Source organism: Salvelinus sp. IW2-2015, linkage group LG8 (genome assembly GCF_002910315.2).
Source record: "Salvelinus sp. IW2-2015 linkage group LG8, ASM291031v2, whole genome shotgun sequence".
NCBI lineage: Eukaryota > Metazoa > Chordata > Actinopteri > Salmoniformes > Salmonidae > Salvelinus > Salvelinus sp. IW2-2015.
The window spans coordinates 22,803,205-22,819,574 of record NC_036848.1 but is presented as its reverse complement, the minus strand read 5'-3'; the positions used below and the strand labels follow the sequence as shown (position 1 = coordinate 22,819,574).

Below are 16,370 nucleotides of genomic sequence, written 5' to 3'. Positions count from 1 at the left end.
ATTTCTAAGTGACCCCAAACTTTTGAACGCTAGTGTATATACAGTTGAAGTCAAAGTTTACATACATTTAGGTTGGCGTCGTTAAAACTCGATTTTTCAACCACTCCACAAATTTCTTGTTACCAAACTATAGTTTTGGGATGTCGGTTAGGACATCTACTTTGTGCATGACACAAGTCATTTTTCCAACAATTGTTTACAGACAGATTATTTCAATTATAATTCACTGTATCACAATTCGTGGGTCAGAGGTTTACATACACTAAGTTGAGTATGCCGTTAAACAGCCTGAAATTCCAGAAAATTATGTCATGGATTTAGAAGCTTCTCATAGGCTAATTGACATCATTTGAGTCAATTGGAGGTGTACCTGTGGATGTATTTCAAGGCCTACCTTCAAACTCAGTGCCTCTTTGCTTGACATCATGGGAAAATCAAAAGAAATCAGCCAAGACCTCAGAAAAACAATTGTAGACCTCCACAAGTCTGTTTCATCCTTGGGAGCAATTTCCAAACGCCTGAAGGTACCACGTTCATCTGTACAAACAATAGTACGCAGGTATAAACACCATGGGACCACGCAGCCGTCATAKCGCTCAGGAAGGAGACGCGTTCTGTCTCCTAGAGATGAACGTACTCTTGTGCGAAAAGTGCAAATCAAAGGACCTTGTGAAGATGCTGGAGGAAACGGGTACAAAAGTATCTGTATCCGCAGTAAAAACAAGTTCTATATCGACAACCTGAAAGACCGCTCAGCAAGGAAGAAGCCACTGCTCCAAAACCACCATAAAACAGCCAGACTACGGTTTGCAACTGCACATGGGGACAAAGATCATACTTTTTGGAGAACTGGCCTCTGGTCTGATGAAACAAAAATAGAACTGTTTGGCCATAATGACCATTGTTATGTTTGGAGGAAAAAGGGGGACGCTTGCAAGCTGAAGAACACCATCCCAACCGTGAAGCACAGGGGTGGCAGCATCATATTGTGGGGGTGCTTTGCTGCAGGGGGGGACTGGTGCACTTCACAAAATGGATGGCATCAAGAGGGGAATTTTTGGGGGGATATATTGAAGCAACATTTCAAGACATCAGGAAGACGTCAGGAAGTTAAAGCTTGATCGCAAATAGATCTTCCAATTGGACAATGACCCCAAGCATACTTTCAAAGTTGTGGCAAAATGCCTTAAGGACAACAAAGTCAAGGTATTGGAGTGGCCATCACATAGCCCTGACCTCAATCCTACAGAAAAATTGTGGGCAGAACTGAAATAGCGTGTGCGCGCAAAGAGGCCTACAAACCTGACTCAGTTACACCAGCTCTGTCAGGAGGAATGGGCCAAAATTCACCCAACTTATTGTGGGAAGCTTGTGGAAGGCTACCCAAAATGTTTGACCCAAGTTAAACAATTTAAAGGCAATGCTACCAAATACTAATTGAGTGTATGTAAGCTTCTGACCCACTGGSAATGTGATGAAAGAAATCAAATCTGAAATAAATCACTCTACTATTATTCTGACATTTCACATTCTTAAAATAAAGTGGTGATCCTAACTGAACTAAGACAGTGATTTTTTACTAGGATTAAATGTCAGGTATTGTCAAAAACTTTGTTTAAATGTAGTTGGCTAAGGTGTATGTAAACWTCCTACTTCAACTGTGTAAATATATATATATTATTCTGTTGCACAGCATATCCTAGGCAGTTATGCTCTGATGTCTCTGATTGTGAAACATCAGGTCAGCAATGAATATGTCTTAAATCAGTCATTTCAAGATGATCCTTATGTGTAATGGGACTATCTTTCACTGTTTCCCTACTTGCCTCATATGACCACAGCACAGCTGTACTAAAGCCACAATGAATCACGCCCCCTTGTGTATTATTGCTTCATTAATCAATCATTTTTAGGTGATCCATGTTATGTGTTGTGGGAATTTCCTTTGCTAATCCCACAAAACAAGCGACAACAGGTGACATGAGGCCTCTGCTGTAATTTCTTATCAGAGACAACAATTAYTGTATGACTTTAGATGGCAGTATTAGGCAAATGCTGTTATCTAAAAATCACAAACTATTGTTATCTCACAGATTAGGCCTACAGCAAAGGAAGTGAACAGGTTATGATCAGTTCAAATAGGTTTTTGATCATGTGTGTTTGTAACATTAGCTAGCGTCACTAAGTCAATCTGTTAAGGGGGTGTTTGCTCAGAGAGAGAAATAACTCTGCTTGTCTCTCAGGACGATGCGGACGTGGAGTGGAAGTTTGCACGCTCCAAGCTATGGCTGTCGTACTTTGACAACGGCAAGACACTGCCTCCTCCCTTCAGCATCGTTCCCACTCCCAAGTCCTTCTACCACCACATCAGGTGGATAGTCGGCATGCTGCATTGCCGACAACGGAGTGTGAAGAAGGATCTAGAGCTGGGGTTGGCAGTTCAAAGTCCAGGGTATTGATGTGTGTGTGTGTGTGTGTGTGTGGTGTGTGTTGTGTGTGTGTGTGTGTGTGGTGTGTGTGTGTGTGTGTGTGTGTGTGTGTGTGTGTGTTGTGTGTGTGTGTGTGTGTGTGTGTGTACAGTGCCTTCAAAAAGTATTCATACTCCTTGACTTATTCCACATTTTGTTGTTACAGGCTGAATTCTAAATGGATTCAATATTTTTTAATGCTCAAACCATCTTCACACAAATAACCATACTGACAAAGTGAAAACATGTTTTTAGAAATGTTAGTACATTTATTGAAAATTAAACACAACAAATATCTCATTGACACAAGTTTTCACACCCCTGAGTCAATGCTTTGTTGAAGCACTTTTGGCAGCGATTACAGCTGTGAGTCTTTCTGGGAAAGTCTCTTGTGCAACATTTTCCCATTTATTATTTTCAAAATTCTTCAATCTCTGTCAAATTGGTTGTTGATCATTGCTGGACAACCATTTTCAGGTCTTGCTACAGATTTCCAAGCAGATTTGAGTTAAAGCTGTAACTCTGCCACTTAGGAACATTCACTGTCTTCTTGGTAAGCAACTCCAGTGTAGATTTGGGCTCGTGTAGATTTGGCCTTAAGTTATTGTCCTGCTGAAAGATGAATTAATCTCCCAMWGTCTGGTGGAAATCTGTAAGATTTTCCTTGTGCTTAGCTCCATTCCGTTTCTTTTTTATCCTGAAAAACCCCCTCATCCTTAATGATTACAGGCATACCCATAACATGATGCAACCACCACTATGCTTGATAATATGGAGAGTGGTACAGTACTCAGTAATGTGTTGTATTGGATTTACCCCAAACATAACACTTTGTATTCAGGACAAAAAGTTAATTGCAGTATTACTTTAGTGCCTTGTTGCAAGCAGGATGCATGTTTTGGAATATTTGTATTCTGTACAGGCTTCCTTCTTTTCACTCTGTCAATTAGGTTAGTATTGTGGAGTAKCTACAGTGCTGTTGATACATCCTCAGTTTTCTCCTTTCACAGCCATTAAACTCTGTAACTGTTTTAAATTCACCATTGGCCTCATGGTGACATCCCTGAGCAGTGTCCTTCCTTTCCGGCAACTGAGTTATAGGAAGAACGCCTGTATCTTTGTAGTGACTGGGTGTATTACACCATCCAAAGTGTAATTAATAACCATGCTCAAAGAGATATTCAATGTCTGTTTTTTTAATTTTTTATCTAGCAATAGATGCCCTTTGCGAGGCATTGGAAAACCTCCCTGGTCTTTGTGGTTGAATCTGTGTTTGAAATTCACTGCTCGACTGGGGGACCTTACAGATAATTGTATGTGTGGGGTACAGAGATGAGTTAGTCTTTAGAAAATCATGTTAAACACTAGTATTGCACACATAGGGAGTCCATGCAACTTATTATGTGACTTGTTAAGTACATTTTTACTTCTGAACTTATTTAGGCTTGCCATAACAAGGTTGAATACTTATTGACTCAAGACATGTCAGCTTTTCATTGTTTTTAAAAAATGTATCTACTTTGACATGATGGGGTATTATGTAGGCCTGTCACCAAAAAAATCTAAATTTAATAAATGTTAAATTCAAGCTGTAACACAACAAAATGTGGAAAAAGTCAAGTGGTGTGAATACCTTCTGAAGGTATATTCTGGAATTTCCCAAGCTGTTTAAAGGCACAGTCAACTTAGTGTATGTAAACTTCTGACCCACTGGAATTGTGATACAGTGAATTATAAGTGAAATAATCTGTCTGTAAACAATTGTTGGAAGAATTACTTGTGTCATGCACAAAGTAGATGTCCTAACCAACTTGCCAAAACTATAGTTTGATAACAAGAAATTTGTGGAGTGGTTGAAAAATGAGTTTTAATGACTCCAACCTAAGTGTATGTAAACTTCCGACTTCAACTGTATATGTATGGAGGTTTGAACCAATGTAGTTTGATGCCTCTCTCTAATTTGATCCCTTTGAAGACATCATTTATTTAAATCTTGAATCAGTAGGCCCCCATGGCATATATTCTTTCTCRCTTTGTCTGTCTGTCACCCTCTCTCTCTGTCTCTCAGGGCGTTAGTTAATTCACTCTGGCTATCTACTCAAATTTCAGAGCACTCTCGTCTTAGTGTGACAGAGCACATAATAATTGATGCATTTACCAAAGCTCCAGTGTCAGTAAACATCGGAATAAAAGCATAATTATATTGTTGCCAGCAGCACAGTTAGTCACCAATGCTCTATATAACATGAAAACATCCTAACCAGCTCTGCTAGGGGGAGTAAAATTGTCAGATTGAGGTGTTCTCTTATTTGTGTCTGAAAGTAGCTAGCAAGCTAGTCAACATTTAGTCAGTTAGRTTGGGTGCTTGACTGCCATTGTGAGGTCAGAACACTCTAAATCAAACCTACTCCTCGGCCAGCGCGTCCAATGTGCGCTCTGAACGCTCCAAGAGCGAAACTCCAGATTGAATTTACGAACACACCCTTACTGTCTCTCTCTGTGTCCCTCTCTCTCTTTCTCCCTTTACATTAACTACATTTGACCACATTGATTTCTTCTCTGAGGCATATTTCACATGGCAATCTGACAAGTGGAATGGAAATGTTGCGGCATTGTTATCTCAGAAGGCGAGCCACAAGGAAGACTCGTTGCAGTTGGTCTAAATGTCACATAGACCCCTTTCCATTACACGACACACTGACGTCACGCACAGATGCGCGCGACTCTTGGCTGCAGTAGGAAAGCCATCGCCATCTGCGCCCATTCAACATAGCCTAGATTTACACTTATTATTTCAAAACAAAATAACTTTTTGGGGTTCTCATACGCTTACAGTGATGTTTTGATTCTTGCTTGAACAGTCGCTAAGATTATATTTGGTTGTGACCTTTGCAAAATTAACTATTTTGGATGCAGCAGTTGTTAGCTAGAATGCTAACGCTAATTGACATACAGTAGGCTGTAGCAAAAGCTAGCCAAAGAGCCATTTTATCGAGTTGAAGTGTTTTTTAAGTATAATGCAGTTGACTTGCGATGATGACACAAACATTATATTAAGCAGGACATTCATACGGGCCTTAAAATCCAATTATAATCCAAAAGTATTGTGAAATGCACTCATAAGCAACATATAAATAGAGGCTTTTTTTGCTGGCGTGCTATAAGAACTTCCCCGTGTTCTGCCACCAACTTGCGCGCATCGCGCTCATGCGGCAATGTTTGCAAACACAGAAAGGGGTATATAGTGTGTTATGTGGTTTTTGGTTTTAAAACATGCAAATATGGGGTACATTGAATTCCAGTGCTTTCTGGTCAGACACACAAAACGTCTTTATATTTTGGGGGGGAGGCTAGAAGCAAAATGGGTTGACACCACTTCTGTTACCCTGAACCCAAGGTATTTCTTCCATTATCTACCTATTGATCGGGTGGGTGAGGGGCCAAGAATGTCCTTGGGTAGACCTCCTGTTAGCCTGTAGGGAATCGAAGAGTGGCTGGGTAATGGGAAGAAGAAGACATGACTGATGACTAATAAGGCTCTCTGTGCACTTGAGGCCAGATGGCCTTCAGTCCAAWTTTTTTTTAACCACACTATCGAACTATACACACTATTGACCTATACTTGGTAAGTGAAGCCTCTCCAAGCTCCTTAGCCATAAGACACTGACAGCTAATGCACGGCCTTCATCAGAGCAGTGACAGGGTCAGTTGAGACCCTGGTATTTTGACAATGTTCCAGGAATGATGCGAAACAATGTAGTATTCGTTTTTTGATCCCCCAAAACGTATATGTGTGTGTGTGTAAATGTACGGGTGTGTGTGCTTGCAAGTGTTAAAACCAGGGGTTGAAACCAAAATTATTTTCCAATAATTTTGTTCTGAACATCACTATTTATTTTGTTTCATACCACGGTTCCMACCAGCAAAACAAGGTTCTGAACCGGTTTGAAACCGTTTATATTGTTCCTTTCTGTTCATTTTTTAACCTGTGAAATCAACAGTTTTTAACATTTAGCTGATTACATGACTTCACCAACCAGTGCGGAGAGAGCAGGCAAGCTAGTTGTTTACATGTGTGTAGCCTATGGCGCAAGATGCTACTGAAATTGTGTGGGTGGGGAGAGAGCAAGGGAGACATTTTGTGGGTGGGGAGAGAGCGAGAGAGAGTTGAGGAGGAGGCTTGAAGCGCTGGGCATCTTGTTATGACATGCATTATCTAAATTAGGTCCACAGAATTATACCAAGGAGGAGCGGCTTCTATGGAGGAGCTTTGAATGTCCTTTGAGCTAGCTAGCTAACAAGCTTGAGCTAGCTAGCTAACAGGCTCGTGATTGCAGAGCGGCACCAGAATTAAAAACACGTCTTACCTTTTTGTAGTTAATAAATTCAACGTGAAATGTGATAACTAGGCCTATAGTATCCTTAACTAGCATCGAAAATGTTGATCCATTCTTCTCTAGCCAATTACAAATGTCTCTGCCTATCTTCTGAATCAAGCTTGTAATGTCAGTAAAGGAGTCTGTTTAGGAGGGGGGAGGATCGCAGGTAACTTAAACATGCACACTCACAGGCAAAGATTTTCAGCTTGCAGGCAGACACTGGAATACGTTTCTGAGTGACAGAGTAGGGCTTTGTTGCGTTTTGTTGTGGGACTAGAAAATAAATGCCTGGAATGTAAAAGAACGATATTAACCGGTTCCCATGATTTTTAAATGACAGTTCTGTTCCAGAACATTATGGATCACTTTCGTTCCAGGTTCCATTTCTGTTCCTTGAAAGATTTAGTTATTTTTCAGTTCTGTTCTCTGATCCGGTTCCAACCTCTGGTTAAGACTCTCGTTGATAATTGGTCCTTATTTTTATAATGGTTAATTGAGTATCTAGATAAAGTATCCAAATGTGCTTTTGTTTGTCCGTGTCTGTTTTTGCAGCTCAATCTCTTCACCCAGTCCAACCTACGCATTGCAGAGTCCCACAGCATTCTGAACCAACCCACTTGCTATCAGGTAAGCTGACCTCTCCGTCAGTCTAAATATAATGTTTAGCAAAATGTCACATTAAAGATCGACTGCCCTTAAAAAGCTACTTTACATTTTGAAAATGGCCTATGTGGCATTGATATGAGTCAGAAACATGTATTCTAGTGTCAAAATTTACTACAAAGTATAAATAGGATAATTTTGGTCATAAAGCCAGTCTGGTCCAAATCTGAGATTTGGGAGATGATAGGTATGTCACAGATGAAGGATACCATGACAGTTTTCCTTGGGTTGATTTCAATCCTGCCCAAGTAATCATTTACATTTTAGCAGACACTCRTATCCAGAGTGACTGAGTGCTTATATTTTTGTACTGGTCCCCCATGGGAATCGAACWCYCAATCCTGGCATTGCAAGCACCATGCTCTACCGACTGAGCCACACATGATATCATCAATTTGGAGCACAGCTGCACGGTACCTGATCGTAATGCCCATGGTCAATTTGGTTTGACATTRAATATCCCAATGGGGCTAGTTAGGGACCATCAGTAAATGACCTCAATGTATATGGGACAATTTAAAAAAAAAAATACACTGCTCAAAAAAATAAAGGGAACACTTAAACAACACAATGTAACTCTAAGTCAATCACACTTCTGTGAAATCAAACTGTCCACTTAGGAAGCAACACTGATTGACAATAAATTTCACATGCTGTTGTGCAAATGGAATAGACAAAAGGTGGAAATTATAGGCAATTAGCAAGACAAAAGGAGTGATTCTGCAGGTGGTGACCACAGACCACTTCTCAGTTCCTATGCTTCCTGGCTGATGTTTTGGTCACTTTTGAATGCTGGCGGTGCTTTCACTCTAGTGGTAGCATGAGCGGAGTCTACAACCCACACAAGTGGCTCAGGTAGTGCAGTTCATCCAGGATGGCACATCAATGCGAGCTGTGTGCAAAAAGGTTTGCTGTGTCTGTCAGCGTAGTGTCCAGAGCATGGAGGCGCTACCAGGAGACAGGCCAGTACATCAGGAGACGTGGAGGAGGCCGTAGGAGGGCAACAACCCAGCAGCAGGACCGCTACCTCCGCCTTTGTGCAAGGAGGTGCACTGCCAGCGCCCTGCAAAATGACCTCCAGCAGGCCACAAATGTGCATGTGTCTGCCAAACGGTCAGAAACAGACTCCGAGGGTGGTATGAGGGCCCGACGTCCACAGGTGGGGGTTGTGCTTACAGCCCAACACCGTGCAGGACGTTTGGCATTTGCCAGAGAACACCAAGATTGGCAAATTCGCCACTGGCGCCCTGTGCTCTCCACAGATGAAAGCAGGTTCACACTGAGCACGTGACGACGTGACAGAGTCTGGAGACGCCGTGGAGAAGTTCTGCTGCCTGCAACATCCTCCAGCATGACCGGTTTGGCGATGGGTCAGTTGGGTCAGTCATGGTGTGGGGTGGCATTTCTTTGTGGGGTCGCACAGCCCTCCATGTGCTCGCCAGAGGTAGCCTGACTGCCATTAGGTACCGAGATGAGATCCTCAGACCCCTTGTMAGACCATATGCTGACACATACAAATTTCAATGACTTAAAAACCTCAAACCAATTATAAATTGTAGAAATTCAAATACAAATATTGAAAGCATTTAATGAGACAACTAAAATATGAAAATATTGTCCAATTTACTTTGTGAAATTTATTGATGTTTCCTAACTAGCCCAGAGAGAGGTTATCCAATGTCAAACCAACTTTGCCATGGTCGCACACCTGTCAGGTTAAGCTAATTTGCTGAAGAAGTTGGCTAGSACTAGCTTGCCTAGGCGACTTCGAGACACAAGACCTGGGCCTGATTTCCCAATGGCGATGGAACCTAGGCTTACCAGTGTGTTAGCGATGTATCTTTCCTACAACGGCCGAAGATGTAACATGCGTTTCACCACGCAGAAAGAATGGTCACTAAGTGTGTCGTTGGAGCATATGTCTATACTGATAGGATCGAAAGAAAGGAACTGCTGCTCTCGGGTCAGCTTTCTCTATTCAAATCTTTCCTTAACATTATTTCACAATACTGATGACTGACTAGCTCATAGAGAGATATTACCACCTACGGCTGCAAATATTGATTCGGATTATTCTAATGCTTACCCAATTAAAATGCACTAAAGCACTGATTTGGTACATCATTGCACGCATGTTAGGCTATACTGTACATCATTAACTATATTGAGACAAATTACAAACAGTAGCCTAAAAGTAGCAAAATAGAAATGTATTTCAATATGATTGAGATACGCCTATAGCCTTTATTTTAATGCAGTCATCTCGGTTTTCATTTAAATAATATTTTTACACGCCGCTTGTTTGTATCAATTGCAAAGACATCGACAACTTTGTTTTGAAGTCATTGGCGGTCACAGATGTTTAGCGGAGATCTTCTGTGCATACAGTGATGCGGGAGGGGGGGAAAAACATCTAACCATGCACTTAGCTGTTCTACAAGTTGTCCGAGGCATGCGTTAGATTWCCTGCATTTTCAAGTGCATTGTTAATTATGATGGTTTTGGGAAACAGCTCAGAGTTTTAACGATGCTCATACAAAGGTTCTAACGATGAACTTAGCCGTACGATGCTTTTGGGAGACCGGGTCTTGGTTAGACTGTTTCAAGTTATCTAGAAGGATGAGTGACTGTAACTGTGTACCGTTTTGGCAGAGTGAATGTACAAACACTTGCAACTTGCAAACACACACACAAGAGACCCACAATAAACCACCCCCTCCAAGACAACTCTCGTTTTGCTTCAGTCATGGCTGCTGCATTTGTTAATGACCAAGCTGAAAAACAAGGCCAAATCGGGAAATTTAGCCCCACTTTAACATAACAGCATATAGGCCTACATMTTTTACATTTTCCTTCCTTGTTGCAGCAAATCATGAAGCGACTCATCAAACGCTACGTTTTGAAAGCACAAGTGGACAAAGAAAACGACGAGGTCAATGAAGGTAAAGTTGCATCTTCACTTTTACTTTGAAATAGTCTTTGAGAATCTTTTGCGGTGTTGTTACACAATGCAGAAAATGAAAAATTCTCAGGGGTAGAAAGAGGTCTACAAACTGCAAATTCCACAGGGTTCCCGTTGGTGTTTGAAGCTCAAATAAACCGTGCTAACTGCATTGTGTACAGTATATAAAAAATATATTGAATTATGGAGAGTGCATCAGTTCAACATTGTCATGCAGTGAATATTTCAGTAAATATTTCATTTGAGAACCCTTTAACAGAATTCCTCAATACAATCAACTTGAACGGACCTCACATTGTTTCTGTTAGGACCTCACATTATGTTACTTTGCAGGTGAACTGAAAGAAATCAAGCAGGACATCTCCAGTCTACGTTACGAACTCCTGGAAGACAAGTCTCAGGCTACAGAGGAGCTGTCCTTGCTTATCCAGAAACTGAGTGACAAACTGAAACTAGGCCCTACTACACGCTTGCCCTACAAGTTGACCCCCCCCCCCCCCCCACCCACAGTTCAAGAGATGCAAGAGAGAAGAGCATATCAAAGCAGCCAACATCCCAGCATTTCCCCACACCCTCCACAGCAACCCACTGGCCAGGTTGTTTTGTAAATGACAATGTGCTATTTTGCATGAAGGTAGTTTAAACAGACAAAAACAGCACAAGGAAATAGCAAAAAGGAGTGCCTCACTGTTCTGTTGTAGGGAGAGGCTGCCCTTAGATCTTAGATGTTAAGATTGGGGGAGCGGAAGCTGATCCTAGATCTGTACCTASAGGAAACTTCACCTGAAAGCCACAATTGTCCATTACGTCAAAGATAGTGTTAGTGTTAGAGATTTGTCAGATTAATATTAAATATTGGTGGGGGTTCTAAGCTGACATATGGAATTGTTTTAAGATGGTCATACTATGGATCATTTAGCTATTTGAATTAGAATTTTTGGACCCCTTTAGGTTTCCCCAAAAAATGATTAGATAAAATATTGCATTTGGCCTTTACTACTATAGTCCAGAGAAACACATTGAATAACACATTCAAACAGTCAACAAATAAATCATGATAAACAAGGTTTTGAAGTGTTTGTTCTATATCTAGGAGATATAAGAAAGCTCAGGAAATATATATTTTTTACACATATTTAACCACTTTTTTGGGTAGGCACAAAACTACTTTCATACTTKAATTTTTTTTGTAAAACCGGTACCGGTTACCTTCAGACAAATCCCGTGACGCTTGTGGGGGACATAGAGCAAAACGGAGAACATCGTGTTCGCGAGAATCTCCTCTTTCCACACTGGGGTCATATAAGTTTGTAGCCCAAGCGGTTCGTAAGCTACAAACAGAAGTTGGCACATCGACGGTACCAACTTCAGATGAGTCCCCTGACACTTGTTGGGGTCGTAGAGCAAAACGGACACCACCATTGTGTTTGTGAGATTCTCTTTCCATAGAGCAATAGGCAATCCACCTACAGACGTTTTCGTGAGAACACCAATTTTCAGGATTTCTCACCTCTCTAGCTCTGCCACCTTTCACCGCAGATGAGGAAGTGCGACATTGGCGGATGCGGTGGATTGAGATGCATCCAATGCAAAAAAGCAGATACAGTATTTTATGCAACAAATAGTGGTATAGTCTCTGTTGAGACATACACTTTAGGCCAGGGCTATCAAACTCATGCTATGGCCGAGGGTCTGCTGGTTTTTGGTTTTGCCTTTCAATTAAGACCAAGACAACCAGGTGAGGGGAGTTCCTTACTAGTCAGTGACCTTAATTAATTAATCAAGTACAACGGAGGAGCAAAAACCCGCAGCCCCTCGGCCCTCCGTGGAATGTGTTTGACACGTGCCTTAGACAATGGTTGTATAATACTGGTTTCATCTGTTTCTTTCTCTCGTTAGAGATTTTGAACCAAACAGTAGGTTTATCTGACAAGAATTTCCTCAGAAATAAAATAATCAGTCATTGATTAATGTCATTGTGATGTTTCTTTTAACTGAAATCCATCTAGTTGCAAAGCACCTTTATTTTCTACATAAACATTGGTCTTGTTGGTCTTAGTGCTTTGGCTATTTTGCAGGATTCTAGAAATGTTATGTTTTAGAAGTGTCCAGCCCTGGTCCTGGAGTGTGTAAATGTGATACAGTTAACAGTATAGGGGAATAACATGTAACCTGTAACACCTTCATAAGCTTGACATTAAGATTCCGAAATGCCTCTTTCAACAACCACAGGGTGCTCATATAAATATAAACATATAAATACCATATAAATAGAACTAGTATAATGGGCTTGAAACCCACAGCCTTTTGACTGGTAAACTCATTAGTGCACTTAAGGCATAATTGAACTGCATGGGGACGATCATTCTATTCATTCTAATTCTATGGATGTAACAGCCATCTTACGTTATTGTTACGATATACAGTAGTTGACATTCCATCTTAGATGGGACTTGCTTGAGCATTTCTCTCAGGTCAAATGTTACAAATTCTATATAACATGCCTCTTACAGTATATTCTATGCTATAACACATACTTATATGTGGGTCTCCTTATTCCGTTTAAAATTCCTTGTACTGCAAATGTCAAATACACCATACAAGGCTATGTCGAATACATTGCCACCTTATTGATCGAGGTCCCTGGGTCAACCTATTTTCTCTGTGTAGCGTAGCCCTGGTGTAAAATTGTGGATAGAAAGTGGAATATTGCCTCTCCGGGGCCAGGGTTGGTTTACACCTGCACTTATGCATTTATTGGTATGATAAATATCTTTAGATTTCCTTAATAATCTATGCAGGATATTTAATTCCCTTTGTCCGATAACCATTTTGTAATTATACTAGGGAACAGAAACATGTATTTGATAGAAAGTCTTTCCTTAGGATGTTCTTAGACACTGTAAAGAATGTTTATTCTAACTCAATAATTGTAGCATTTCGGTTATAGTGTTCTCTTTTAAATCTAGTTTTGAGGACAACAGAAATAGTTGAAAACAAATATTTGTATGTATACAGTTGAAGTCGGAAGTTTATATACACCTAAGCCAAATACATTTAAACTCAGTTTTTCACAATTCCTGACATTTAATCAGAGGGAAAATTCCCTGTCTTAGGTCATTTAGGATGACCACTTTATTTTAAGAATGTGAAATGTCAGAATAATAGTAGAGGGATTTCTTTCAGCTTTTATTTCTTTCATCACATTCCCAGTGGGTCAGAAGTTTACATACACTCAATTAATATTTGGTAGCATTGCCTTTAAATTGTTTAACTTGGGTCAAACGTTTCGGGTAGCCTTCCACAAGCTTCCCACAATAAGTTGGGTGAATTTTGGCCCATTCCTCCTGACAGAGCTGGTGTAACTGAGTCAGGTTTGTAGTAGGCCTCCTTGCTCGCACATGCTTTTTCAGTTCTGCCCACAAATTTTCTATAGAATTGAGGTCAGGGCTTTGTGATGGCCACTCCAATACCTTGACTTTGTGGTCCTTAAGGCATTTTGTCACAACTTTGGAAGTATGCTTGGGGTCATTGTCCATTTGGAAGACCCATTTGCGACCAAGCTTTAACTTCCTGACTGATGTCTTGAGATGTTGCTTCAATATATCCACATAATTTCCCTCCTCATGATGCCATCTATTTTGTGAAGTGCAGCAGTCCGTCCTGCAGCAAAGCACCCCCACAACATGATGCTGCCACCCCCGTGCTTCACGGTTGAGATGGTGTTCTTCGGCTTGCAAGCACCCCCCTTTTTCCTCCTAACATAATGATGGTCTATGGACAAACAGTTCTATTTTTGTTTCATCAGACCAGAGGACATTTCTCCAAAAAGTATGATCTTTGACCCCATGTGCAGTTGCAAACCGTATTCTTGCTTTTTTATGGTGGTTTTGGAGCAGTGGCTTCTTCGTTGCTGAGCAGCCTTTCAGGTTATGTTGATATAGGACTTGTTTTACTGTGGATATAGATACGTTTGTACCCGTTTCCTCCAGCATCTTCACAAGGTCCTTTGCTGTTGTTCTGGGACGGATTTGCACTTTTCGCACCAAAGTACGTTCATCTCTAGGAGACAGAACGCGTCTCCTTCCTGAGAGGGATGACGGCTGCGTTGTCCCATGGTGTGTATACTTACGTACTATTGTTTGTACAGATGAACGTGGTACCTACAGGCGTTTGGAAATTGCTCCCAAGGATGAACCAGACTTGTGGAGGTCCACCATTTTRTTTCTGAGGTCTTGGCTGATTTCTGTTGATTTTCAAGCAAAGATGCACTGAGTTTGAAGGTAGGCCTTGAGATACATCCACAGGTACATCCACAGGTACACCTCCAATTGACTCAAATTATGTCAATTAGCCTATCAGAATCTTCTAAAGCCATGACATCATTTTCTGGAATTTTCCAAGCTGTTTAAAGGCACAGTCAACTTAGTGTATGTAAACTTCTGACCCACTGGAATTGTGATACAGTGAATTATAAGTGAAATAATCTGTCTGTAAACAATTGTTGTAAAAATTACGTGTCATGCACTAACCGACTTGCCAAAACTATAGTTTGTTAACAAGAAATTTGTGGAGTGGTTGAAAAACYAGTTTTAATGACTCCAACCTAAGTGTATGTAAACTTTTGACTTCAACTGTATATGAAAATCCATAGCTGCTGTGTTATAAAGAAGGCTTTAGATAAGCAATGGAAAACCTCATACAATATATCTCATATATACAGTATGTAATATTTAAATGTGCAATATTATCAAAGAGTGATTTCTTGTAGGCCTCCACTAGTTTTGGATAGACGCACCAACTATTTTGTGGGGAAAAGCTGGCATCATWATTTTTTGGTTACAGTAGGGTATTTTTTTTTTACATTTAACTTATGCATTTTCATATATCCATATGTATGACTTTATTTTGATGGTTATAATTACATAATTGTAGAATGAGATGATCTAGAAATGATATTGAGATGCATATTTTTAACCTGTTTTCTTTTTAAAATTCCTTTGGAAAAAAGCAGAGTTGGAATAATTTTGTTGTATGTTTTGTCATAAGTAAATGTAATACTAAGGTATTAGGTAGATTTGGGACCAGGCAAAGCATTATGTAAACATAAGCACTCTGTAAAATGGCAACCTTTGGAGTTAAAATACACTCGTCTACTCTTTTAGCACAAACAAAAGGAGATGAGAAAACAAACATTGTTTAATACAAATCCAACATATTTCATGTTTTATTACAAGCCTGTTTAGTCATGAGTAAATGTAATACTAAGATATTAGGTAGCAAAGCCCTTATATCAAGTATAAACCTGGTAGTAGAGCGTCACCATGAGGGAAACATTCAAGACGTTCAATAGCAGAGTGGGATCCTTGCAAATAGTCTTTACAAGCTAGAGGGCAGTGGTGCGCTATAGAAGATTGGGATTTAGGTCCCAAATCAATCAATTGCAGATAAAACAAACTACACTGAGGGTTCACTCAGACTGTTTATGCTGTATTTTAAGGATAGTTGTTGTTTTACGCCAATAACCAATAACAATGTCTGCAAGGGAAGAAGAAGAGGAAGAAGTGGAATTGTTTCAGGCGGTTTAATGTGGTTAAAGTAGCTACCCAGTGAAAATCTCATTTTTAAAAGTTCATATTCTTTTAACTCATATCCAAATGATGTTGACTCACCCTATACTAATTTTTGTGGCCAAAGCATACATTTGAGAAAAAAACACTTTWAAAAAACCCACCTCAAACTAAAAAATGCTTGCTATTTCCTCATAGAACATGTCATATTCATGAGGAGGATGGGCTGGCCAATCAGCAGTCTAGAGGAGGATGAGCTGGCCAATCAGTGGTCTACTTGCATTCATATTTGTAATGACCAGTATACGCCCAAACCATTCAGTTGTTG

The 16,370-nt window shown here is 40.3% G+C and overlaps 1 pseudogene; it reads left to right on the top strand.

Annotated features, from left to right (window-relative positions):
• The window catches only part of LOC111967605 (short transient receptor potential channel 3-like), an 84,377-nt pseudogene extending 71,938 nt beyond the window's left edge, over nt 1-12,439 (top strand).
• Nucleotides 12,440-16,370: the final 3,931 nt, after the last annotated feature.